This window comes from Pseudophryne corroboree, chromosome 11 (genome assembly GCF_028390025.1).
Source record: "Pseudophryne corroboree isolate aPseCor3 chromosome 11, aPseCor3.hap2, whole genome shotgun sequence".
NCBI classification, from domain to species: Eukaryota; Metazoa; Chordata; class Amphibia; order Anura; family Myobatrachidae; genus Pseudophryne; species Pseudophryne corroboree.
In genome coordinates, this window is record NC_086454.1 from 353552888 (window position 1) to 353579595 (window position 26708).

Here is a 26708-nt window from a genome sequence, read left to right on the forward strand (position 1 = left end):
ATCAACAGAGGGTGGTCACTTGCATATGACCCACTTGTATTTCGCCTGGCCCAACGCTGTTTTGGGCATGAAGTACACTGGAAAAATGGGCACACACACCATATTTGACCATTTTGAATAAGTAGCTGTAGTTTTGCAAGGGTTAACTAGTCTTGGGCCTCAAATTTGACACCTGAAATCAGGAGCTTGCAATACAGGCTCTGCGCACAAAGCTTGTCTTAAATCCTAAACAGTCTCCTGCAATCCTAAGCTTGTCTTAAATCCTAAACTTGTCTTAAATCCTAAGACATACTGTCTTGTCTAGGGACTGTTTCCTCAGACATTCAGTTAAGGATGCTGCCCTGGTGGCAAAATCGGGTGCAACAATATGCATCGCACCCCCCATAATCCGAAAAATGTGTGCCAGAAAATAGGGCATTGTCTCATTGAGAAGGTGTGTGGGCACTCAATAGCACCACTAATTCAAATTATGCCACACAGTAGTGCAATCTTATTACATTACACAGAATTACATTACACCGAACAGTAGAGCTCCTTATACACATTACACCACGTAGTAGAGCTCCTTATACACATTACACCACGTAGTAGAGCTCCTTATAAACGTTACGCCACACAGTAGTGCCTCTTACACATGTTACACCACACAGTAGTGCTCCTTGTACACGTTATGTTACACAGTAGTATTCCTTATACATGTTACGCCACAAAGTAGAGCTCCTTATACACATTACACCACACAGTAGTGCCTCTTACACATGTTACACCACACAGTAGTGCTCCTTGTACACGTTATGTTACACAGTAGTATTCCTTATACATGTTACGCCACAAAGTAGAGCTCCTTATACACATTACACCACACAGTAGTGCCTCTTACACATGTTACACCACACAGTAGTGCTCCTTGTACACGTTATGTTACACAGTAGTGCTCCTTATACATGTTACCACACACAGTAGTGCTCCTTATACACGTTATGTTACACAATAGTGCTCCTTATACATGTTACGCCACACAGCAGTGCCCCTTATACACGTTACGCCACACAGTAGTGCTTCTTATACATGTTACGCCACACAGCAGTGCTCCTTATACACGTTACGCCACACAGCAGTGCTCCTTATACACATTACGGCACACAGCAGTGCTCCTTATACACGTTACGGCACACAGCAGTGCTCCTTATACACGTTACGGCACACAGCAGTGCTCCTTATACACGTTATGCCACACAGCAGTGCTCCTTAGACACGTTATGCCACACAGCAGTGCTCCTTATACACGTTATGCCACACAGCAGTGCTCCTTAGACACGTTATGCCACACAGCAGTGCTCCTTATACACGTTATGCCACACAGCAGTGCTCCTTATACACGTTATGCCACACAGCAGTGCTCCTTAGACACGTTATGCCACACAGCAGTGCTCCTTAGACACGTTATGCCACACAGCAGTGCTCCTTAGACACGTTATGCCACACAGCAGTGCTCCTTAGACACGTTATGCCACACAGCAGTGCTCCTTAGACACGTTATGCCACACAGCAGTGCTCCTTAGACACGTTACAACACACAGTAGTGTTCCTTATACACGTTATGTTACACAATAGTGCTCCTTGTACACGTTACAACACACAATAGTACCCCTTATACAGGTTACACCACACAGTACTGCTTCTTATATACGATACAACACGCAGTAAATGCTCCTAATTCACGTTACAACACACAGTAGTGCCCCTTATACACGTTACGCTACACAGTAGAGCTCCTAAAACACATTACGCCACACAGTAGTGCAGTGGCGGATTTAGGGTGCGGGGTGTGTGGTGGGGTCGTTCGCCCCCCCCCCCCCCCCCCCCCCCTTACAGCTCCATACCTCCCCGACCCTCCTCCTCTGTGCCCGTGTGCAGCCGCGCCACCACCGGCTCCCATCCACTGGCTCCCGTCCACCGCTGCAACAGCCGATCATCTCAGGCATGGAGCAGAGAGCTTTGTGTCCGGCTCACGCCTGAACCCGTGGTAAAAGACCCCCCGATAAAAGAGCAGTTGCAGCAGCCCCGGAGGGAGCGGTAACAGGCCGGGCAGACAGCAGGGAGGACGCTGCTGGGAAGCTGCGGGAGTGTCCAGTGATGTTAATGAGGAGCTGCAGCCAGGCAGCCAGCAGCATGATCATCACCTGGATCCCCGGCCCCGGATCTCCCACCCAGCAGGATGCTGGGAGGTGACTGTGCTGTTGGCTGCCTTGGTCATCGGCCATATCTGACTGAGGAGGGAGTCCCGAGATCTATTGTGCGCCGTGCCCACGCCTAGGAAAATAGTTGTAATTGCCTATTATGGGCACTTATAGCTTGTATACAGTAGGTAGCTTGTGATATAGATTATCTGTCTGTAAATTTTATATATATATATATATATATATATATATATATATATATATATATTTATTTCTCTGACGTCCTAAGTGGATGCTGGGACTCCGTAAGGACCATGGGGAATAGCGGCTCCGCAGGAGACTGGGCACAACTATAAAGAAAGCTTTAGGTCTAACTGGTGTGCACTGGCTCCTCCCACTATGACCCTCCTCCAGACCTCAGTTAGATTCTTGCGCCCGGCCGAGCTGGATGCACACTAGGGGCTCTCCTGAGCTCTTAGAAAGAAAGTATATTTAGGTTTTTTATTTTCAGTGAGATCTGCTGGCAACAGACTCACTGCAGCGAGGGACTAAGGGGAGAAGAAGCGAACCTACCTAACAGGTGGTAGTTTGGGCTTCTTAGGCTACTGGACACCATTAGCTCCAGAGGGATCGACCACAGGACCCGACCTTGGTGTTCGTTCCCGGAGCCGCGCCGCCGTCCCCCTTACAGAGCCAGAAGCACGAAGAGGTCCGGAAAATCGGCGGCAGAAGACTTCGGTGTTCACCAAGGTAGCGCACAGCACTGCAGCTGTGCGCCATTGCTCCTCATGTACACCTCACACTCCGGTCACTGAGGGTGCAGGGCGCTGGGGGGGGGGCCCTGAGGGCGATATATGACACCTTGGCTGGCAAATCTACATCATATATAGTCCTAGAGGCTATATAGATGTAAAAGTACCCCTGCCAGTATTCCAGAAAAAGCGGGAGAAGTCTGCCGGAAAAGGGGCGGGGCCATCTCCCTCAGCACACTGGCGCCACTTTTCCCTCACAGCTCCGCTGGAAGGAAGCTCCCTGGCTCTCCCCTGCAGTCTGAACACTACAGAAGGGTAAAAAAGAGAGGGGGGGCACTAAATTTAGGCGCAGGATAGATATATATATATATGATATATAAAAAAGCAGCTATAAGGGAAAACACTCATTTATAGTGGGATCCCTGTGTTATATAGCGCTCTGGTGTGTGCTGGCATACTCTCTCTCTGTCTCCCCAAAGGGCTTTGTGGGGTCCTGTCCTCCCGTCAGAGCATTCCCTGTGTGTTTGCGGTGTGTCGGTACGGCTGTGTCGACATGTTTGATGAGGAGGCTTATGTGGAGGCGGAGCAGATGCCTGTAAACGTGATGTCACCCCCTGTGGGGTTGACACCTGAGTGGATGGTGCTGTGGAAGGAATTACGCGACAGTGTCGACTCCTTGCATAAAAGGTTTGACGACATACCTAATGTGGGACAGCCGGCTTCTCAGCCTGTGCCTGCCCAGGCGTCTCAAAAGTCATCAGGGGCTCTAAAACGCCCGCTACCTCAGATGGCAGACACAGATGTCGACACGGATACTGACTCCAGTGTCGACGACGATGAGACTAATGTAACTTCCGGTAGGGCCACACGTTACATGATTGAGGCAATGAAAAATGTGTTGCACATTTCTGATGTTACCCCCGGTACCACAAAAAAGGGTATGATGTTTGGAGAGAAAAAACTACCAGTAGCTTTTCCTCCATCTGAAGAGTTAAATGAAGTGTGTGAAGAAGCGTGGGCTTCCCCTGATAAAAAGATGGTAATTTCTAAGAGGTTACTAATAGCGTACCCTTTCCCGCCAGAGGATAGGGCACGCTGGGAAACATCCCCTAGGGTGGATAAAGCGCTCACACGCTTGTCAAAGAAGGTGGCACTACCGTCTCCGGATACGGCCGCCCTGAAGGAATCTGCTGATAGAAAGCAGGAGGCTATCCTGAATTCTATATATACACACACAGGTGTTATACTGAGACCGGCTATTGCTTCAGCCTGGATGTGCAGTGCTGCTGCTGCGTGGTCAGATTCCCTGTCAGAAAATATAGATACCCTATATTGCTAAACGTAGAGCATATAAAAGACGCACTTTTATACATGAGGGATGCACAGAGGGATATTTGCCGGCTGGCATCCAAAATTAGTGCAATGTCTATTTCTGCCAGGAGAGGGTTATGGACTCGGCAGTGGACAGGAGATGCAGATTCCAAACGACACATGGAAGTTCTGCCTTATAAGGGTGAGGAGTTGTTCGGGGATGGTCTCTCGGACCTCGTATCCACAGCAACAGCTGGAAAGTCTACATTTTTACCCCATGTTCCCTCACAACCAAAGAAAGCACCGTATTATCAGGTACAGTCCTTTTCGGCCCAATAGGGGCAAGCGGGTTAAAGGCGCGTCCTTTCTGCCCAGAGGCAGAGGTAGGGGAAAGAAGCTGCAGCATACAGCCAGTTCCCAGGAGCAAAAGTCCTCCCCGGCTTCCTCTAAGTCCACAGCATGACGCTGGGGCTCCACAGGCGGAGCCAGGTACGGTGGGGGCCCGTCTCAAATATTTCAGCAATCAGTGGGCTCGCTCACGGATGGATCCCTGGATCCTTCAAGTAGTATCTCAGGGGTACAAGCTGGAATTCGAGACGTCTCCCCCCCGCCGTTTCCTCAAATCTGCCTTGCCAACCACTCCCTCAGGCAGGGAGGCAGTGTTACAGGCAATTCACAAGCTATATTCACAACAAGTGATAGTAAAGGTGCCCCTACTTCAACAAGGAAGGGGTTACTATTCCACAATGTTTGTGGTACCGAAACCGGACGGTTCGGTGAGACCCATTTTAAATTTGAAATCCTTGAACACATATATAAAAAAATTCAAGTTCAAGATGGAATCGCTCAGGGCGGTTATTGCAAGCCTGGACGAGGGAGATTACATGGTATCACTGGACATCAAGGATGCTTACCTGCATGTCCCCATTTACCATCCTCACCAGGAGTACCTCAGATTTGTGGTACAGGATTGTCATTACCAATTCCAGACGTTGCCGTTCGGTCTATCCACGGCTCCGAGGGTCTTTACCAAGGTAATGGCCGAAATGATGATACTCCTTCGAAAGAAGGGAGTTTTAATTATCCCGTACTTGGACGATCTCCTGATAAAGGCGAGGTCCAGAGAGCAGTTGTTGGTCGGGGTAGCACTATCTCGAGAAGTGCTACAACAGCACGGCTGGATTCTAAACATTCCAAAGTCACAGCTGGTCCCTACGACACGTCTACTGTTCCTGGGGATGGTTCTGGACACAGAACAGAGAAAAGTGTTTCTCCCGGAGGAGAAGGCCAAGGAGCTGTCATCTCTAGTCAGAGGCCTCCTAAAACCAAAACAGGTGTCGGTGCATCACTGCACGTGGATCCTGGGAAAATGGTAGCTTCCTACGAAGCGATTCCATTCGGCAGGTTTCACGCAAGAACCTTTCAGTGGGACCTGTTGGACAAGTGGTCCGGATCGCATCTTCAGATGCATCGTCTGATAACCCTGTCTCCAAGGACAAGGGTGTCTCTGCTGTGGTGGCTGCAGAGTGCTCATCTTCAAGAGGGCCGCAGATTCGGCATACAGGACTGGGTCCTGGTGACCACGGATGCCAGCCTTCGAGGCTGGGGGGCAGTCACACAGGGAAGAAACTTCCAAGGACTATGGTCAAGTCAGGAGACTTCCCTGCACATAAATATTCTGGAACTAAGGGCCATTTACAATGCCCTAAGTCAGGCAAAACCCCTGCTTCAAAACCAGCCGGTACTGATCCAGTCAGACAACATCACGGCGGTCGCCCATGTAAACCGACAGGGCGGCACGAGAAGCAGGACGGCGATGGCAGAAGCCAAAAGGATTCTCCGATGGGCGGAAAATCACGTGTTAGCACTGTCAGCAGTGTTCATTCCGGGAGTGGACAACTGGGAAGCAGACTTCCTCAGCAGGCACGACCTCCACCCGGGAGAGTGGGGACTTCATCCAGAAGTCTTCCAAATGATTGTAAACCGTTGGGAAAGGCCACAGGTGGACATGATGGCGTCCCGCCTAAACAAAAAGCTAGAAAAGTATTGCGCCAGGTCAAGAGACCCGCAGGCGATAGCTGTGGACGCTCTAGTGACACCGTGGGTGTACCGGTCGGTTTATGTGTTCCCTCCTCTTCCTCTCATACCAAAGGTACTGAGGATAATACGGAGAAGAGGAGTAATAACTATACTCATTGTTCCGGATTGGCCAAGAAGAGCTTGGTACCCGGAACTTCAAGAAATGATCTCAGAGGACCCATGGCCTCTACCGCTCAGACAAGACCTGCTGCTGCAAGGGCCCTGTCTGTTCCAAGACTTACCGCGGCTGCGTTTGACGGCATGGCGGTTGAACACCGGATCCTGAAGGAAAAGGGCATTCCGGAGGAAGTCATTCCTACGCTGATTAAGGCTAGGAAAGAAGTAACCGCAAACCATTATCACCGCATATGGCGAAAATATGTTGCGTGGTGTGAGGCCAGGAAGGCCCCAACGGAGGAATTTCAGCTGGGCCGTTTCCTGCACTTCCTACAGTCAGGGGTGACTATGGGCCTTAAATTGCGTTCCATTAAGGTCCAGATTTCGGCTCTATCGATTTTCTTCCAGAGAGAACTGGCTTCGCTACCTGAAGTTCAGACTTTTGTTAAGGGAGTGCTGCATATTCAGCCCCCTTTTGTGCCTCCAGTGGCACCTTGGGATCTCAACGTGGTGTTGGATTTCCTAAAGTCACATTGGTTTGAGCCACTGAAAACCGTGGATTTGAAATATCTCACGTGGAAAGTGGTCATGTTGTTGGCCTTGGCTTCGGCCAGGCGTGTATCAGAATTGGCAGCTTTGTCATGTAAAAGCCCTTATCTGATTTTCCATAGGGATAGGGCAGAATTGAGGACTCGTCCCCAGTTTCTCCCTAAAGTGGTATCAGCGTTTCATCAGAACCAACCTATTGTGGTGCCTGCGGCTACAAAAGACTTGGAGGCTTCCAAGTTGTTGGACGTAGTCAAGGCCCTGAAAATATATGTTTCCAGGACGGCTGGAGTCAGGAAAACTGACTCGCTTTTTATCCTGTATGCGCCCAACAAGTTGGGCGCACCTGCTTCAAAGCAGACTATTGCTCGCTGGATCTGTAGTACGATTCAGCTTGCACATTCTGCGGCTGGACTGCCGCATCCAAAATCAGTGAAAGCCCATTCCACGAGGAAGGTGGGCTCTTCTTGGGCGGCTGCCCGAGGGGTCTCGGCTCTACAACTTTGCCGAGCAGCTACTTGGTCGGGGTCAAACACATTTGCAAAATTCTACAAGTTTGACACCCTGGCTGAGGAGGACCTAGAGTTTGCCCATTCGGTGCTGCAGAGTCATCCGCACTCTCCCGCCCGTTTGGGAGCTTTGGTAAAATCCCCATGGTCCTTACGGAGTCCCAGCATCCACTTAGGACGTCAGAGAAAATAAGAATTTACTCACCGGTAATTCTATTTCTCGTAGTCCGTAGTGGATGCTGGGCGCCCATCCCAAGTGCGGATTGTCTGCAATACTTGTATATAGTTGTTGCTTAACTAAAGGGTTATTGTTGAGCCATCTGTTGAGAGGCTCAGTTGTTATCATACTGTTAACTGGGTATTGTATCACGAGTTATACGGTGTGATTGGTGTGGCTGGTATGAGTCTTACCCGGGATTCAAAATCCTTCCTTCTTGTGTCAGCTCTTCCGGGCACAGTATCCTAACTGAAGTCTGGAGGAGGGTCATAGTGGGAGGAGCCAGTGCACACCAGTTAGACCTAAAGCTTTCTTTATAGTTGTGCCCAGTCTCCTGCGGAGCCGCTATTCCCCATGGTCCTTACGGAGTCCCAGCATCCACTACGTACTACGAGAAATAGAATTACCGGTGAGTAAATTCTTATTATTTCTTCAATATTGAAAATGGGAGGGCATAACTAAGTAGGAGGAGCTATGATTAGAGGTGAGAGGTCATAATTCTTAAACCGCCCCCTCCCCCCCTTCCTAAAAGTAAAGTCTATATCCGCCACTGCAGTAGTGCTCCTTTTACATGTTACGCCAATGTAGTAGGCACTAGGGGTAAGTTTAGGGTTACGCCGCAGGGGGGGGGGGAGTTAGGCGCTCACTGGGCGTGTGTGGCTAGGGTTAGGCTGCGGGGAGGGGGAAAGGTTAAGATTAGCTACTAGGGGAAGGTTTAGGGATTAGGGATAGTGGGGATAATACCAGATCAGAAACATCGCCGCTGCCATGTGATCCAGAAAAAGGCTCTGCTGGCACCGGTACAAAGTGCGAAACCGCTAGATCACAAGGGACTGTTTGTTGACAGTTCTTCATGTCACATAATGAATGTCAGTCAATATGATAACTGTCGGACAATTGTATCCAACTCCCACAAACACTCAGGAGGCTTCTCACTGTATACAGATGAGGCAGTTCCTTTGTACAAGGATACACAAGGCCCATGGGGACAGATGCCCACACTATGCACAGCGCTGGTTCTAGACCTTGTGGCTCCCAGGGCAAAACTTTCCTTTAGATGAGACCCCTGTAGATTTGCCCCATGTAGATTTGCCCCAAGTATATGTGCCCCCTGTAGTTATGCCCCCTGGTAGCGCCGTTTACACAGACAAAAAAACAAACAAAAACCACACAATACTCACCAGCCCCGCTCCTGCTTCCCGGCCGCCGCAGCTGCTCAGTCTCTGGCCGCCCGCTCCTCTCTATGGGAGAGACGTCGTGACGTTTCTCCCATAGCAGCGCCACACAGACACTAGAGGTCAATTAGGACCTCTAGCTTCTGACAATGGTGCCGGCTGCAGCCAGGGTGCGTTATGCGTCAGGCTCCTGCGGGGTGACTGCGGCCGTGCCAGCAGGCTGCAGCGCCCTGGGCACCGCCCAGCTTTGCCCGTGCCTAGAATCGGTCCTTACTATGCATCATGCAGCCAGCAGCAGCACATGCACCTTGGGTGACAACACATGACCCTGTGCCAGGCTGCCCTAGTGGGGTCACGCTATGCTGTGCTGTATGTTATATGTCACTGCACAGTCACCATTACTGTTTGCAGCAAGCCCAGCTGCAACAACCCCGCCCACCACCTCCCAGACTCTGCCCCCTCAATGTAGGCTCCGCCTCTTCAAGGTCCGCGATTCTGAGTTTGCAGGATGAAATGTACAATTAGAAAAATGTACAATAAAGTAAAACTAAATGAACACACACCTGCCTGACCGCCACACAAGGAATGCTGCTGCACTACCTCATCTACTCTACAGTTTAGCCGCATGGTCATGTGATGCTCCGGAGCCAGTAGCAAAACGAAACAGCCGGCCTGTCCAGGATGAGAAGGGAAGATGGCTCCTCCTCCTTCCCCAGACTCCTCCACTGCACAGATACTCTGCCTCCACAATCCCGATGGCACACTTCTCCGGGTTAGCTGTGCACCCGCGTGCCTATAGAGACTGTAACACTGCATCCACCTTTGTTAGGTGCGACTTTATACTTCAGTAAATCTAGCGTGGTGAGATACTGGCTTGTTGTTAAGTTTTCTACCAGTTCATCAACCCGGCGTACAGGATAGGAATCAAACTGCGGAACTATATTTAACTTTCTGAAGTCATTACAGAATCTCAAAGCTCCAAAAAGCTTGGGCTCTAAAACAATGGGATTATTCCATTCACTGTTTGACTACTCTATGACCCCCAAGTGCCGCATCTCTGCCCGTTCCCATTTTACTGATGCCTGCTGGGCCTCCGATATACAATATGGCCTGTGTTTTATCATCCCCCCCGGGTGGAGTAACAATGTCATGCTGTATGATTTGAGTTTTTCCCCGGGAGGGCAGAAGACACAACCTGGTATAGTGCTACTAAGATTACCACTTACTGTTTCTGGCTAGGACTCAAAGTGACTTCAGTGGGCACCTGACATTCTGGGGTTTTCACGCCCACTAAAGAGGGTTGTCTGGCACTTTCCAAGGCTTCAACAAACTCACATGGTAGACGTGTTGTTATTATTATTACTATTATTATTATTATTATTATTATCCTTTATTTCTCTAACGTCCTAGAGGATGCTGGGGACTCCGTAAGGACCATGTGGATAGACGGGCTCCGCAGGAGACATGGGAACTTTAAGAAAGACTTTAGATCTGGGTGTGCACTGGCTCCTCCCTCTATGCCCCTCCTCCAGATCTCAGTTTGATACTGTGCCCAGTGGAGACTGGGTGCTTTTCAGAGAGCTCTCCTGAGCTTTCTGACAGAAAGTATATTTGTTAGGTTTTTTATTTTCAGGGAGCCTGCTGGCAACAGACTCCCTGCATCGAGGGACTGAGAGGAGAGACCTACTTCTGTGAGTTTCAAGGCTCTGCTTCTTAGGCTACTGGACACCATTAGCTCCAGAGGGAGTCAGAACACAGGTCTCACCCTGGAGTTCGTCCCGGAGCCGCGCCGCCGTCCTCTTCACAGAGCCGGAAGATAGAAGCCGGGTGAGTATGAGAAGGCAGAAGACTTCAGAGGCGGCAGAAGACTTCATGATCTTCACTGAGGTAACGCACAGCGGTGAAGCTGTGCGCCATTGCTCCCATACACCTCACACACGGCAGTCACTGTAAGGGTGCAGAGCGCAGGGGGGGCGCCCTGGGCTGCATATAAACCTCTTTTCTGGCAAAAATAGTATGTATACAGCTGGCCACTGTATATGTATGTATATATATATATATATAAGAGCCCCCTCCAGTTTTCAGTATATTTGAGCGGGACAGAAGCCCGCTGCCGAGGGGGCGGGGCTACTCCCTCGGCACTCACCAGCGCCATTTTCTCCACAGCACAGCGGAGAGGAAGCTCCCCGGACTCTCCCCTGCTTATACCACGGTTAAAGAGGGTTTTAAAGAAGAGGGGGGGGCACATACTTAGGCGCATATATACATTTATACACAGCGCTACTGGGTAAACCTATGTTTATTGTGTTTTTTCCTGGGTCATATAGCGCTGGGGTGTGTGCTGGCATATTCTCTCTCTGTCTCTCCAAAGGGCCTTGTGGGGGAACTGTCTTCAGATAAGAGGATTCCCTGAGTGTGTGGTGTGTCGGTACGCGTGTGTCGACATGTCTGAGGTAAAAGGCTCTCCTAGAGAGGAGGGGGGAACAAATGAATGTGGTGTCTCCGTCGACAACGCCGACACCTGACTGGATGGATATGTGGAATGTTTTAAGTGCTAATGTAAATTTATTGCACAAAAGATGAGAAGGAACAGCCAGGGAGTCAACCCATGTCTGTCCCTATGTCGCAGGGGCCTTCAGGGTCTCAAAAGCGCACACTATCCCAAATAATAGTCACAGATACCGACACGGATTCTGACTCCAGTGTCGACTACGATGATGCAAAGTTACAGCCAAAATTGGCTAAAAGTATTCAATATATGATTATTGTAATAAAAGATGATTTGCATATCACAGAGGAACCCCCGGTCCCTGACACGAGGGTACACATGTATAGGGTAAAGAAACCTGAGGTAAACTTTCCCCCATCTCATGAACGAGTTATTGAAAAGGCTTGGAAATCTCCAGACAAGAAACTGCAGATTCCCAAAAATGGATTCTTAGGGCGTATCCTTTCCCGACTAAGGACAGGATACGGTAAGAATCTTCCCCAAGAGGGAAAAAAGCTTGGACACGCTTATCCAAAAAATGTAGCGCTGCCATTATGGCTACCCTCAGGGATCCTGCTGATCACAGACAGCAGGCTACCTGGAAGTCCATTTACACAATCTAGTACCTTACTCAACCCGGGTTTGTAGCGCTGTGGCAGCAAGGATAGGTACCTTATCGACGGAAATTAATACCCTGGATAAGGATACCGGTTTATAGACCCTGGGTCATATTAAAGATGCTGTCTTATATATGGGAAATGCTCAAAGAGACATTGGCCTACTGAGTTCTAGAAATCAACGCTATGTCGATTTCTGCTAGACGAGTCCTATGGACCCGGCAATGGACAGAAGGCATATGGAGGTTCTACCTTACAAGGGTGAGGAATTGGTTGGGGAAGGTCTCTCGGACCTGGTCTCCACAACTACTGCAACTGAATAAAATTTTTGCCATGTATTTCCTCACAGCCTAAGAAAGCACCACATTAACACATGCGGTCCTTTCGGTTATATAAAAACAAGAGAGTACGAAGATAGTCTTTTTTCTTGCCAGAGGTAAGGTCAGGGAAAACAAGCTGCCAACCACAGCTAGTTCCCAGGAGCAGAAGTCCTCCCCGGCCTCTATAAAATCCACAGCGTGATGCGGGAATTCCGCTGAGGGAGTCCGCCCCAGGTGGGGCACGTCTTCGACTTGTAAGCCACATCTGGGTTCACTCACAGGTGGATCTCGGGGCAATAGAAATTATTTCCCAGGGTTACAAGCTGGAATTCGAACAAGTGTCTCCTCGCCGGTTTTTCAAATCGGCCTAAACAGCTTCTCCCCCAGAAAGGGAGCTACTGTTAAATGCAATTCACAAAGTGTGTCATCAACAGGTGGTGGTCAAAGTTCCCTTACTTCTACATGAGAAGGGGTAGTATATCAACCCTGTTAGTAGTCTCGAAACCGGACGGTTCGGTCAGACCCATTTTACATTTAAAATCCTTGAACCTATACTTGAAAAGGTTCAAGTTCAAGGTGCAATCGCTCAGAGCGGTCATCGCCAGCCTAGAAAGGGGGAGATTTTATGGTATCCCTGGACATAAAGGATGCATACCTTCATGTTCCCATATATCCACCTCATCAGGCGTACCTAAGAATTGCGGTACAGGTTATCATTACCAGGGCTTTCCACCGAGGATTTTCACCAAGGTAATGGCGGAAATGATGGTGCTCCTGCGCAAGCAGGATGTCGCAATTATCCCGTACTTGGACGATCTCCTCATAAAAGCGAGATCAAGAAAGCAGTCACTAAACAGCGTATCACTTTCACTGAAGGTGTTACAGCAACACAGCTGTTTTCTCAATATCCCGAAGTCCCAGTTGGTTCCTACAACTGGTCTGACCTTCTTGGGCATGATTCTGGATACGGTCCAGAAAAGGGTTTATCTTCAGATAGAAAAGGCTCAGGAACTCAGGACTCTGGTCAGGAACCTATTGAAGCCAAAACAGGTGTCAGTGCATTACTGCACTCGAGTCCTGGAAAAGATGGTGGCGTCATAAAAAGCCTTCCAATGGGACCTACTGGCAAGTGGTCCGAATCACATCTACAGATTCATCATTTGATCGCCCTGGAGGGCCAGGGTATCTCTCCTGTGATGGTGTTCACCTTCTAGAGGGCCGCGTGTTCGGCATTCAGGACTGGATTCTGGTGACCACAGACGCGAGCTTCCGAGCTTGGGGAGCAGTCACACAGGGGAGAAACTTCCAGGGTCTTTGGTCAAGTCAAGAGACTTGTCTTCACATCAACGTCCTGGAGCTGAGGGCCATATACAACGCCCTTCGTCAAGCGGAGACCTTGCTTCGCGACTTACCAGTTCTGATCCAATCAGACAACATCACCGCAGTGGCTCATGTAAACCGCCAGGATGGCACAAGGAGCAGCAGTGTTCATTCCAGGAGTGGACAACTGGGAAGCAGACTTCCTCAGCAGACACGACCTGCATCCAGGAGTGGGGACTTCATCAGGAGGTCTCCACACAGATTGCAAGTCAGTGGGGACTGGCCCAAATAGACATGAGGACGTCCCGCCTCAACAAAAAGCTGAAAAGGTATTGCGCCAGGTCAGTAGACCCTCAGACGGTAGCTGTGGACGCCCTAGTGACACCGTGGGTGTTCCAGTCAGTCTAGGTGTTTCCTCCTCTTCCTCTCATCCCAAAGGTGTTGAGAATAATAGGAAAAAGAGGAGTACACAATTCTCATTTTTCCAGATTGGCCATGAAGGGCCTGATATCCGGATCTGCAGGAGATGCTCACAGAAGATCAGTGACATCTTCCTCTAAGACAGGACCTGTTGCAACAGGGGCCCTGTCTGTTCCAAGACTTACCGCGGCTCCGTTTGACGGTTGAACGCCGGATCCTAGCGGAAAAGGGCATTCCGGATGAGGTCATGCCTACGCTGATAAAGGCTAGGAAAGACGTGACAACTAAACATTATCACCGTATATGGCGAAAATATGTTTCTTGGTGTGAGGCCAGGAATACTCCTACGGAAGAATTCCATCTGGGCCGTTTTCCTTCACTTCCTACAAACTGGAGTGAATTTGAGCCTAGAATTAGGCTCCATTAAGGTTCAGATTTCAGCCTTATCCATTTTCTTTCAGAAAGAATTGGCTTCTCTCCCAGAAGTACAGACTTTTGTGAAGGGAGTGCTGCATATTTAGCCTCCTTTTGTACCTCCGGTGGCGCATTGGGACCTTAACGTGGTGTTGAGTTTCCTTAAGTCGCACTGTTTTGAACCACTTAAAATGGTGGAGTGAAAATATCTCACTTGAAAGGTGGTCATGTGGTTAGCCTTGGCTTCAGCTAGGCGAGTGTCGGAATTGGCGGCTTTGTCTCATAAAAGCCCCTATCTGGTTTTTCCATATGGATAGAGCGGAATTGCGGAACCGTCCTCAATTCTTGCCTACGGTGGTGTCATCTTTTATATGAACCAACCTATTGTAGTGTCTGTGGCTACACGTGACTTGGAGGATTCCGAGTCCCTTGATGTGGTCAGGGTTTTGAAAACTTACGTAGCCAGAACGGCTAGAGTCAGAAAAAACAGAAGCACTGTTTGTCCTGTATGCAGCCAACAAGGTTGGCGCTCCTGCTTCAAAGCAGACTATTGCGCACTGGATCTGTAACACGATTCAGCGAGCGGGCGACGGCGGGATTGCCGTTACCTAAATTGATCAAGGCCCATTCCACTAGGAAGGTGGGCTCGTCTTGGGCGGCTGCCCGAGGGGTCTCGGCGCTACAGCTGTGCCGAGCTGCTACTTGGTCGGGTTTAAACACCTTGCAAGGTTTTATAAGTTTGATACCCTGGCTGAGGAGGACCTCCTGTTTGCTCAATAGGTGCTGCAGAGTCATCCGCACTCTCCCGCCCGTTTTTGGAGCTTTGGTATAATCCCCATGGTCCTTACGAAGTCCCCAGCATCCTCTAGGACGTAAGAGAAAATAAGATTTTAAACTTACCGGTAAATCTTTTTCTCGTAGTCCGTAGAGGATGCTGGGCGCCTGTCCCAAGTGCAGACTACTACTGCAAGACTTATATATAGTTTTGCTTACATAAGGGTTATGTTATAGTTTTCATCGGTCTTGGACTGATGCTATGTTGTTTTCATACTGTTAACTAGGTAGTATATCACAAGTTATACGGTGTGGATGGTGTGGGCTGGTATGAATCTTGCCCTTGGATTAACAAAAATCCTTTCCTCGTACTGTCCATCTCCTCTGGGCACAGTTTCTCTAACTGAGGTCTGGAGGAGGGGCATAGAGGGAGGAGCCAGTGCACACCCAGACCTAAAGTCTTTCTTAAAGTGCCCATGTCTCCTGCGGAGCCCGTCTATCCCCATGGTCCTTACGGAGTCCCCAGCATCCTCTACGGACTACGAGAAAAAGATTTACCGGTAGGTTTAAAATCTTATTTTATACTGTGTGGCGCCACAAGGGTTCCGCAGCGCCCAATTACAGCGTACATATGCACGTAATCAAAACAGTAGAACTTGTACCTCTTTCCTTCTACCCTCCAGCCGTACCTTATAGTTCACAGGTGCCACCGCCTCTATGATCTCATAAGAGCCTCGCCATTGGGCATAGAGTTTGCTTTCAGTAGTAGGCACAAGTATTAGTACCTTGTCGCCCGCAATGCCATTTCTTGCGGCAGGCGAGGTGTGCCGTCGCACGGGGCACCCTTCGCGGCACTTTTGGTGGCTCCTGGTGCTCCCCCTCCTCCCCGTTATTACTACTGCGCTCGGGGGGTGGAGTTTCGCGTAATTACTCATTTGCCTTGTGACGTCACGGTGCAAACGCATCATTATGCGAAACTCCGCCCCTGAGCGAAGTACTAATGATGGGGAGGAGGGGGAGCACCAGAACTCAGGAGCAACGGGCAGGAGGAGGAGGGAGATGCTGGCGGGCACTGTAAACACCCTTAGCAACTACCCAGATGAGCCACGCTCATCTTGGCTTCTCTGCTGCGCCTAGGTGCACCAAGGTTTATTAGCATATGCCTTTCATCTATTGTTCTCAGCTGCAATACAATACAGAGAGAACAATACAGCAGGTGATTAAGTCTGACTGCCCTGGCTCAGTTAATCCTATTAAAGGGATAGATGAGCAGGGCTCCATCTGTAGCATTACACAGCCCTGGCAATGATCATGACACCCGTCCCAGAGCATGAAACCCCTGGCAACCAGCATGGATCCCAGTGCATGAAACCCCTGGCAACCAGCATGGATCCCAGTGCATGAAACCTCTGGCAACCAGCATGGATCCCATAGCATGAAACCCCTGGCAACCAGCATGGATCCATGGATCCCAGAACATGAAACCCCTGGCAACCAGCATGGATCCCAGAGCATGAAACCCCTGGCAACCAGCATGGATCCCAGAGCATGAAACCCCTGGCAACCAGCATGGATCCCATAGCATGAAACCCCTGGCAACCAGCATGGATCCATGGATCCCAGAGCATGAAACCCCTGGCAACCAGCATGGATCCCAGAGCATGAAACCCCTGGCAACCAGCATGGATCCCAGAGCATGAAACCCCTGGCAACCAGCATGGATCCCAGAGCATGAAACCCCTGGCAACCAGCATGGATCCCAGAGCATGAAACCCCTGGCAACCAGCATGGATCCCAGTGCCAGCATGGATCCCAGTGCATGAAACCTCTGGCAACCAGCATGGATCCCATAGCATGAAACCCCTGGCAACCAGCATGGATCCATGGATCCCAGAACATGAAACCCCTGGCAGCCAGCATGGATCCCAGAGCATGAAACCCCTGGCAACCAGCATGGATCCCAGAGCATGAAACCCCTGGCAACCAGCATGGATCCCAGAGCATGAAACCCCTGGCAACCAGCATGGATCCCAGAGCATGAAACCCCTGGCAACCAGCATGGATCCCAGTGCCAGCATGGATCCCAGTGCATGAAACCTCTGGCAACCAGCATGGATCCCATAGCATGAAACCCCTGGCAACCAGCATGGATCCATGGATCCCAGAACATGAAACCCCTGGCAGCCAGCATGGATCCCAGAGCATGAAACCCCTGGCAACCAGCATGGATCCCAGAGCATGAAACCCCTGGCAACCAGCATGGATCCCAGAGCATGAAACCCCTGGCAACCAGCATGGATCCCAGAGCATGAAACCCCTGGCAACCAGCATGGATCCCAGTGCCAGCATGGATCCCAGTGCATGAAACCCCTGGCAACCAGCATGGATCCCAGTGCATGAAACCCCTGGCAACCAGCATGGATCCCAGAGAATGAAACCCCTGGCAACCAGCATGGATCCCAGAGCATGAAACCCCTGGCAACCAGCATGGATCCCAGTGCCAGCATGGATCCCAGTGCATGAAACCCCTGGCAACCAGCATGGATCCCAGAGAATGAAACCCCTGGCAACCAGCATGGATCTCAGAGCATGAAACCTTAGGCAATGAGCAGGTAATTTAAAAGTAATTAGAATCTTTACTATTGGGCAAAATGTATCAAGGGCATTGTGCTGTGTGGCATAATATGGTGGAATTTTTTTTTTTTCCCCTGTGGTGGTCGTAATCTGTTGGTGCAGGGTCAATAACTGGGGTGTAAGGTAGTCTTTTCAGGTGAGACAGCGCCCATTTTAGTGAGCGCGTGTACCTTCGGCGGGCAAAATGTGTCTTTTTTTTTTATCTGGGGAGGGGGGGGGGGGGGGGGGGTTAGTCGCCCGTATTATAGGTCCGGTTGACAGCTATGACATCATGACTGCGTTTTTGATGCTGTTGAACCCTTATCATATGTTTGGTCAGAGGTGGCGCATTTTGCCATAGCAGCCGTACAATTGGAACACGAACTGAAGATGTTAAGCTCTTGGGACAATTGCTGCTCCCACCCTTATTTTAATAGATCTAGTATCCCTCTGGGTTGTTTACCATAGAGGAGTTTGAAGGGGCTAAACCCCGTAGAGGCTTGGGGTACCTCTCAAACTGCAAACATTAGCTAAGGTAAGAGTAGGTCCCAATCTCGCTTCTCCTGTGACACTGCCCTTTTCATCATCTGCATAAGGGTTCTGTTAAAGCATTCGACCAAGCCGTCTGTCTGTCTGAAGTGGTAATTCTATCCACCTTTAACAGGCGACACAGGTCTTTCATTAATTTAGACACAAAAGGGGTTCCTTAGTCGGTCAGGACCTCTTTTGGTATTCCTAGACGGATATACAGCATCAACAACTCCCAGACAATAGTGCTAGATTTCATGTTACGTAGTGGTATGGCCTCCGGGTACCCGGTGGCATAGTCCACCGCGACCAATATATACTGATGCCCATGATCCTATTTTTCCACTGGTCCTATCAGATCCATAAAAATTAGCTCAGTAGGCATGGAATTTATAGGCCCTAAATTCTGTCTGGGTGCAGTCTTTTGGTACACTGGGCATTCCTGACAATACTTTTTTACTGCAGCATGAATGCCTGGCCAGAAGAACCATAGCTGGATACGCTGGAGAGTTTTCTCCTCCCCTAAATTGCCACCCCATAAATGCATGTGAGCAGCCCTCAATACCAGCTGCTCGTGTTTTCAGGGAACCAGCAACTGGTCTACCCTTTTACCTTGCAAATAAGTTACAAGGTAAAACAAATCGTTTTTCACCATAAAATAAGATTTTACTTACCGATAAATCTATTTCTCGTAGTCCGTAGTGGATGCTGGGGACTCCGTCAGGACCATGGGGATTAGCGGCTCCGCAGGAGACAGGGCACAAAAATAAAGCTTTAGGATCAGGTGGTGTGCACTGGCTCCTCCCCCTATGACCCTCCTCCAAGCCTCAGTTAGGATACTGTGCCCGGACGAGCGTACACAATAAGGAAGGATTTTGAATCCCGGGTAAGACTCATACCAGCCACACCAATCACACCGTACAACTTGTGATCTGAACCCAGTTAACAGTATGACAACGTAGGAGCCTCTGAACAGACGGCTCACAACAAGAACAACCCGATTTTTTTGTAACAATAACTATGTACAAGTATTGCAGACAATCCGCACTTGGGATGGGCGCCCAGCATCCACTACGGACTACGAGAAATAGATTTATCGGTAAGTAAAATCTTATTTTCTCTAACGTCCTAGTGGATGCTGGGGACTCCGTCAGGACCATGGGGATTATACCAAAGCTCCCAAACGGGCGGGAGAGTGCGGATGACTCTGCAGCACCGAATGAGAGAACTCCAGGTCCTCTTTAGCCAGGGTATCAAATTTGTAGAATTTTACAAACGTGTTCTCCCCCGACCACGTAGCTGCTCGGCAGAGTTGTAATGCCGAGACCCCTCGGGCAGCCGCCCAGGATGAGCCCACCTTCCTTGTGGAATGGGCCTTGACAGATTTAGGCTGTGGCAGGCCTGCCACAGAATGTGCAAGTTGAATTGTGCTACAAATCCAACGAGCAATCGTCTGCTTAGAAGCAGGAGCACCCAGCTTGTTGGGTGCATACAGTATAAACAGCGAGTCAGATTTTCTGACTCCAGCCGTCCTTGAAATATATATTTTCAATGCCCTGACAACGTCCAGCAACTTGGAATCCTCCAAATCGCTAGTAGCCGCAGGCACCACAATAGGCTGGTTCAGGTGAAACGCTGACACCACCTTAGGCAGAAAATGAGGACGCGTCCGCAGTTCTGCCCTGTCCGAATGGAAAATCAGATATGGGCTTTTATACGATAAAGCCGCCAATTCTGACACTCTCCTGGCTGAAGCCAGGGCCAGTAGCATGGTTACTTTCCATGTAAGATATTTCAAATCCGCCGATTTGAGTGGCTCAAACCAATGGGATTTGAGAAAATCCAAAACTACATTAAGGTCCCACGGAGCCACTGGGGGCACAACCGGGGGCTGTATATGTAGTACTCCTTTTACAAAAGTCTGGACTTCAGGAACTGAAGCCAATTCTTTTTGGAAGAAAATCGACAGGGCCGAAATTTGAACCTTAATGGACCCCAACTTGAGGCCCATAGACAATCCTGTTTGCAGGAAATGTAGGAATCGACCCAATTGAAATTCCTCCGTGGGGGCCTTCCTGGCCTCACACCACGCAACATATTTTCTCCAAATGCGGTGATAATGTTGTGCAGTCACCTCCTTCCTGGCTTTAACCAGTGTAGGAATGACCTCTTCTGGAATGCCTTTTTCCCTTAGAATTCGGCGTTCAACCGCCACGCCGTCAAACGCAGCCGCGGTAAGTCTTGGAATAGACACGGTCCCTGCTGAATCAGGTCCCGTCTTAGAGGTAGAGGCCACGGATTTTCCGTGAGCATCTCCTGAAGTTCCGGGTACCAAGTTCTTCTTGGCCAATCCGGAGCCACGAGTATCGTTCTTAGTCCCCTTTGCCGTATAATTCTCAGTACTTTGGGTATGAGAGGCAGAGGAGGAAACACATACACTGACTGGAACACCCACGGTGTTACCAGAGCGTCCACAGCTATTGCCTGAGGGTCTCTTGACCTGGCGCAATACCTGTCCAGTTTTTTGTTGAGGCGAGACGCCATCATATCCACCTTTGGTTTTTCCCAACGGTTCACAATCATGTGGAAGACTTCTGGATGAAGTCCCCACTCTCCCGGGTGTAGATCGTGTCTGCTGAGGAAGTCTGCTTCCCAGTTGTCCACTCCCGGAATGAACACTGCTGACAGTGCTATCACATGATCTTCCGCCCAGCGAAGAATCCTTGCAGCTTCTGCCATTGCTCTCCTGCTTCTTGTGCCGCCCTGTCTGTTTACGTGGGCGACTGCCGTGATGTTGTCCGACTGGATCAACACCGGCTGACCCTGAAGCAGGGGTTTTGCCAGGCTTAGAGCATTGTAAATCGCTCTTAGCTCCAGTATATTTATGTGAAGAGACATCTCCAGGCTTGACCATACTCCCTGGAAGTTTCTTCCCTGTGTGACCGCTCCCCAGCCTCTCAGACTGGCATCCGTGGTCACCAGGACCCAGTCCTGTATGCCGAATCTGCGGCCTTCTAACAGATGAGCACTCTGCAACCACCACAGAAGAGACACCCTTGTCCGTGGCGATAAGGTTATCCGCTGATGCATCTGCAGATGCGATCCGGACCATTTGTCCAGCAGATCCCACTGAAAAGTTCGTGCGTGGAATCTGCCGAATGGGATTGCTTCGTAAGAAGCCACCATCTTTCCCAGGACTCTTGTGCATTGATGCACAGCCACTTTTCCTGGTTTTAGGAGGTTCCTGACAAGTTCGGATAACTCCTTGGCTTTCTCCTCCGGAAGAAACACCTTTTTCTGAACCGTGTCCAGAATCATTCCCAGGAACAGCAGACGTGTTGTCGGGGTCAACTGAGATTTTGGAAAATTCAGAATCCACCCGTGTTGTTGCAGCACTACTTGGGTTAGTGCTACTCCGTCCTCCAGCTGTTCTCTGGACCTTGCCCTTATCAGGAGATCGTCCAAGTAAGGGATAATTAATACGCCTCTTCTTCGCAGAAGAATCATCATTTCGGCCATTACCTTGGTAAAGACCCGAGGTGCCGTGGACAATCCAAACGGCAGCGTCTGAAACTGATAATGACAGTTTTGCACCACGAACCTGAGGTACCCTTGATGTGAAGGGCAAATTGGGACATGCAGGTAAGCATCTTTTATGTCCAGGGACACCATAAAGTCCCCTTCTTCCAGATTCGCTATCACTGCTCTGAGTGATTCCATCTTGAACTTGAATTTTTGTATGTACAGGTTCAAAGATTTCAGATTTAGAATAGGTCTTACCGAGCCGTCCGGCTTCGGTACCACAAATAGCGTGGAGTAATACCCCTTTTCCTGTTGTAGGAGGGGTACCTTGACTATCACCTGCTGAGAAAACAGCTTGTGAATGGCTTCCAATACCGTCGCCCTGTCTGAGGGAGACGTTGGCAAAGCAGACTTTAGGAACCGGCGAGGGGGAGACTTCTCGAATTCCAACCTGTAACCCTGAGATACTACCTGCAGGATCCAGGGGTCCACCTGTGAGCAAGCCCACTGCGCGCTGAAATTCTTGAGTCGACCCCCCACCGTTCCTGAGTCCGCTTGTAAAGCCCCAGCGTCATGCTGAGGGCTTTGCAGAACCCGCGGAGGGCTTCTGTTCCTGGGAAGGAGCTGCTTGCTGCCCTCTCTTACCCTTTCCTCTGCCTCGGGGCAGATATGACTGTCCTTTTGCCCGCTTCTTATAGGACCGAAAGGACTGCGGCTGAAAAGACGGTGTCTTTTTCTGTTGGGAGGGGGTCTGAGGTAAAAAGGTGGATTTCCCGGCAGTTGCCGTGGCCACCAAATCCGATAGACCGACGCCAAATAATTCCTCCCCTTTATACGGCAATACTTCCATATGCCGTTTGGAATCCGCATCACCTGACCACTGTCGTGTCCATAAACTTCTTCTGGCAGATATGGACATCGCACTTACTCTCGATGCCAGAGTGCAAATATCCCTCTGAGCATCTCGCATATAAAGAAAAGCATCCTTTAATTGCTCTAAAGTCTGTAAAATACTGTCCCTATCCAGGGTATCAATATTTTCAGTCAGGGAATCCGACCAGACCACCCCAGCACTGCACATCCAGGCTGAGGCGATGGCTGGTCGCAGTATAACACCAGTATGTGTGTATATACTTTTTAGGGTAGTTTCCAGCCTCCTATCAGCTGGATCCTTGAGGGCGGCCGTATCAGGAGACGGTAACGCCACTTGTTTTGATAAGCGTGCGAGCGCCTTATCCACCTTAGGGGGTGTTTCCCAGCGCGCCCTAACCTCTGGCGGGAAAGGGTATAATGCCAATAACTTTTTTGAAATTAGCACTTTTCTATCTGGGTTAACCCACGCTTCATCACATACATCATTCAATTCCTCTGATTCAGGAAAAACTACAGGTAGTTTTTTCACCCCCCACATAATACCCCTTTTTGTGGTACTTGTAGTATCAGAGATATGCAAAGCCTCCTTCATTGCCGTGATCATATAACGTGTGGCCCTACTGGAAAATACGTTTGTTTCTTCACCGTCGACACTAGATTCAGTGTCCGTGTCCGGGTCTGTGTCGACCGACTGAGGTAAAGGGCGTCTTACAGCCCCTGACGGTGTCTGAGACGCCTGGGCAGGTACTAACTGGTTTTTCGGCCGTCTCATGTCGTCAACTGATTTTTGTAATGTGCTGACATTATCACGTAATTCCATAAACAAAGCCATCCATTCCGGTGTCGACTCCCTGGGGGGTGACATCACCATTACCGGCAATTGCTCTGCCTCCACACCAACATCGTCCTCATACATGTCGACACACACGTACCGACACACAGCAGACACACAGGGAATGCTCTATTGAAGACAGGACCCCACTAGCCCTTTGGGGAGACAGAGGGAGAGTTTGCCAGCACACACCCAAGCGCTATAATATATATGGGAACAACCCTATATAAGTGTTGTATCCTTATAGCAGCTTAAATATAGTAATATCGCCAAAAAAGGTGCCCCCCCTCTCTGTTTTACCCTGTTTCTGTAGTGCAGTGCAGGGGAGAGTCCTGGGAGCCTTCCTCACAGCGGAGCTGAGCAGGAAAATGGCGCTGTGTGCTGAGGAGAATAAGCCCCGCCCCCTATTTCGGCGGGCTCTTCTCCGGAGTTTGTGAGATCTGGCAGGGGTTAAATACATCCATATAGCCTCAAGGGCTATATGTGATGTATTTTTTAGCCATAAAAAGGTATTATACATTGCTGCCCAGGGCGCCCCCCCAGCGCCCTGCACCCTCCGTGACCGCTGTGTGAAGTGTGCTGACAACAATGGCGCACAGCTGCAGTGCTGTGCGCTACCTCAGGAAGACTGAAAAGTCTTCTGCCGCCTGCTTCTGGACCTCTTCCATCTTCGGCATCTGCAAGGGGGGTCGGCGGCGCGGCTCCGGGACCGGACTCCATGGCTGGGCCTGTGTTCGATCCCTCTGGAGCTAATGGTGTCCAGTAGCCTAAGAAGCCAATCCATCCTGCACGCAGGTGAGTTGACTTCTCTCCCCTAAGTCCCTCGATGCAGTGAGCCTGTTGCCAGCAGGACTCACTGAAAATAAAAAGCCTAAAAACTTTTTCTAAGCAGCTCTTTAGGAGAGCCACCTAGATTGCACCCTGCTCGGACGGGCACAAAAACCTAACTGAGGCTTGGAGGAGGGTCATAGGGGGAGGAGCCAGTGCACACCACCTGATCCTAAAGCTTTATTTTTGTGCCCTGTCTCCTGCGGAGCCGCTAATCCCCATGGTCCTGACGGAGTCCCCAGCATCCACTAGGACGTTCGAGAAAGTAAGGTACATCTTCAGGTGGTAAAGCAGAGTTCACCTTACCATTTACCACTACCACATTTTAAAAAGCATTGGACAAGTTGCCATCATTCTGTTAATCTCGCCCAAAGTCCTGCAAAGACACTCTTTCACCAATGGGGGACCAATGTGTCTCAATCTCACTTTCCCCTTCCTGCTCACTGGCAAGAGGGCTTTACAGTCATACAACCTTGGTCTTCGGTAGATCTTGGCCCCTGGGACAGCTCAACCTCTGTCTGTCTGCCAATGTCATGCCAGGTAACAAACTCGTGTAACCGTGGGAAGTCCCGGGCCAGGATTAGTGGATAAGAAGGTTTGGATACTACTGTGGCTACCATTTTTTACTGGTCTTCCTTTAATCACCACCGGCAGGTGCACTTGTGGGCATTCTCCTATGTTCCCAGGTATACATAGCACCTTTACCAGGAGTACAACTTGGCTAGACCCGGGAGGTACCAGGTTAGCAGAGATGATAGACCTTTCACTGCCAGTGTCAACCAAAGCCCAGATATTCTTCAATCCTTCAATCCGTACCATCAGATGAAACAGGGTAGATTCAGCTGGGAAAATAATTCCAGCCGCCATACTGACTACAGGTCATGCTGTTTTCCCAGAGCTGCAATCCACTATCTCACCCTACTTTAGGCACTAACGCCATGCACTCAAAACATATGACTGAAGACGGGCTGTTTTGTTTAACAATGGGGATCTGGGTTCTGGGCTTAGGTACTGGCTGTAACCCTTGCTTGGCCTAATTACATTTTCCCAGGGTCAGATACCTCTCAATCACCACTAACTGCTCAATTGCCTGGGGATGAGCATTCAGGGCCCAGTGTTTTACACCACGGTCTAATACCCGTATAGCCCGGTCTAGAGCCATCACTTCCACTACCCGCTGAGCAGAGTTTTATCTGTAGCCAGGTTTTACTCAGTCTGGCCAGTTTGACCATTGGAGGCTCAGATGGGTTCAGCTGCAACTCATTAAATTCTAGGGCTTTGCTGCGACCCGTCACCCCTATCCAGCTGAGTATAGCCTCCTTCAAGTGGGTCATATGCAAGTGACCACCCTCTGTTGAGTTCAGGTGTCAAATTTGTGACCCAAGTCAGTTAACCCTTGCAAAACTACAGCTACTTATTCAAAATGGTAAAATATGGTGTGTGCCCACTTTGCCAGTGTATTTCATGCCCAAAACAGCATTGGGCCAAAAAAAATACAAGTGGGTGATATGTTAGTGACCACCCTCTGTTGATTTCCTGTGTCAAATTTGTGGCCCAAGACTAGTTAACCCTTGCAAAACTACAGCTACTTATTCAAAATGGTAAATTACAATATGGTGTTTGTGCCCACTTTGCCAGTGTATTTCATGCCCAAAACAGCATCAACGGCTGTTTCTGTCTCCAGAGAAGGTCCTGAAACTTCAGGACAGAATCAGATGCTTCCTTTCTCGCCCAAGAGTGTCGCTACACTCGGCGATGCAAGTACTAGGCCTCATGGTGTCGGCTTTCGACATGGTAGAGTACGCTCAATTCCATTCCCGTCCTCTACAGATGTTAATCCTTTCCAAGTGGGACGGCCTGCCTCATCGGATCAGGTCTCACATGACCTGCTTGACTCCCGAGGTTCGTCTGTCGCTGACCTGGTTGCTACAGGACTAGCAGTTGAGCAGGGGCCGTCCCTTCTGTATCCCCAACTGGGTCCTACTGACTACGGACGTCAGTCTGAGGGGTTGGGGCGCGGTGTTGGTGCAACACTCTTTCCAGGGTCGGTGGACCATGGAGTAATCACTCCTCCCGATAAACATTCTGGAATTGCGGGCAGTGTTCAATGCTTTGTCTCTCGTCCTGTCTCTGGTACAGAACAGGCCTGTTCAAGTACTGTCAGACAGCGCCACCACGGTGACACTCGATGCCGCATGGCAATGATGGAAGTGTCAAAAATCCTTCGTTGGGCGGAACGCCTTCTGCCGGCAATATCGAAAGTGTTTATTCCG

The 26708-nt window shown here is 49.8% G+C and overlaps 1 protein-coding gene across 3 annotated transcripts in view; it reads left to right on the top strand.

Annotated features, from left to right (window-relative positions):
- The window catches only part of CEP89 (centrosomal protein 89), a 268804-nt gene that overhangs the window by 150892 nt on the left and 91204 nt on the right, over positions 1 to 26708 (top strand). The gene's annotated exons all lie outside the window — the stretch shown is intronic.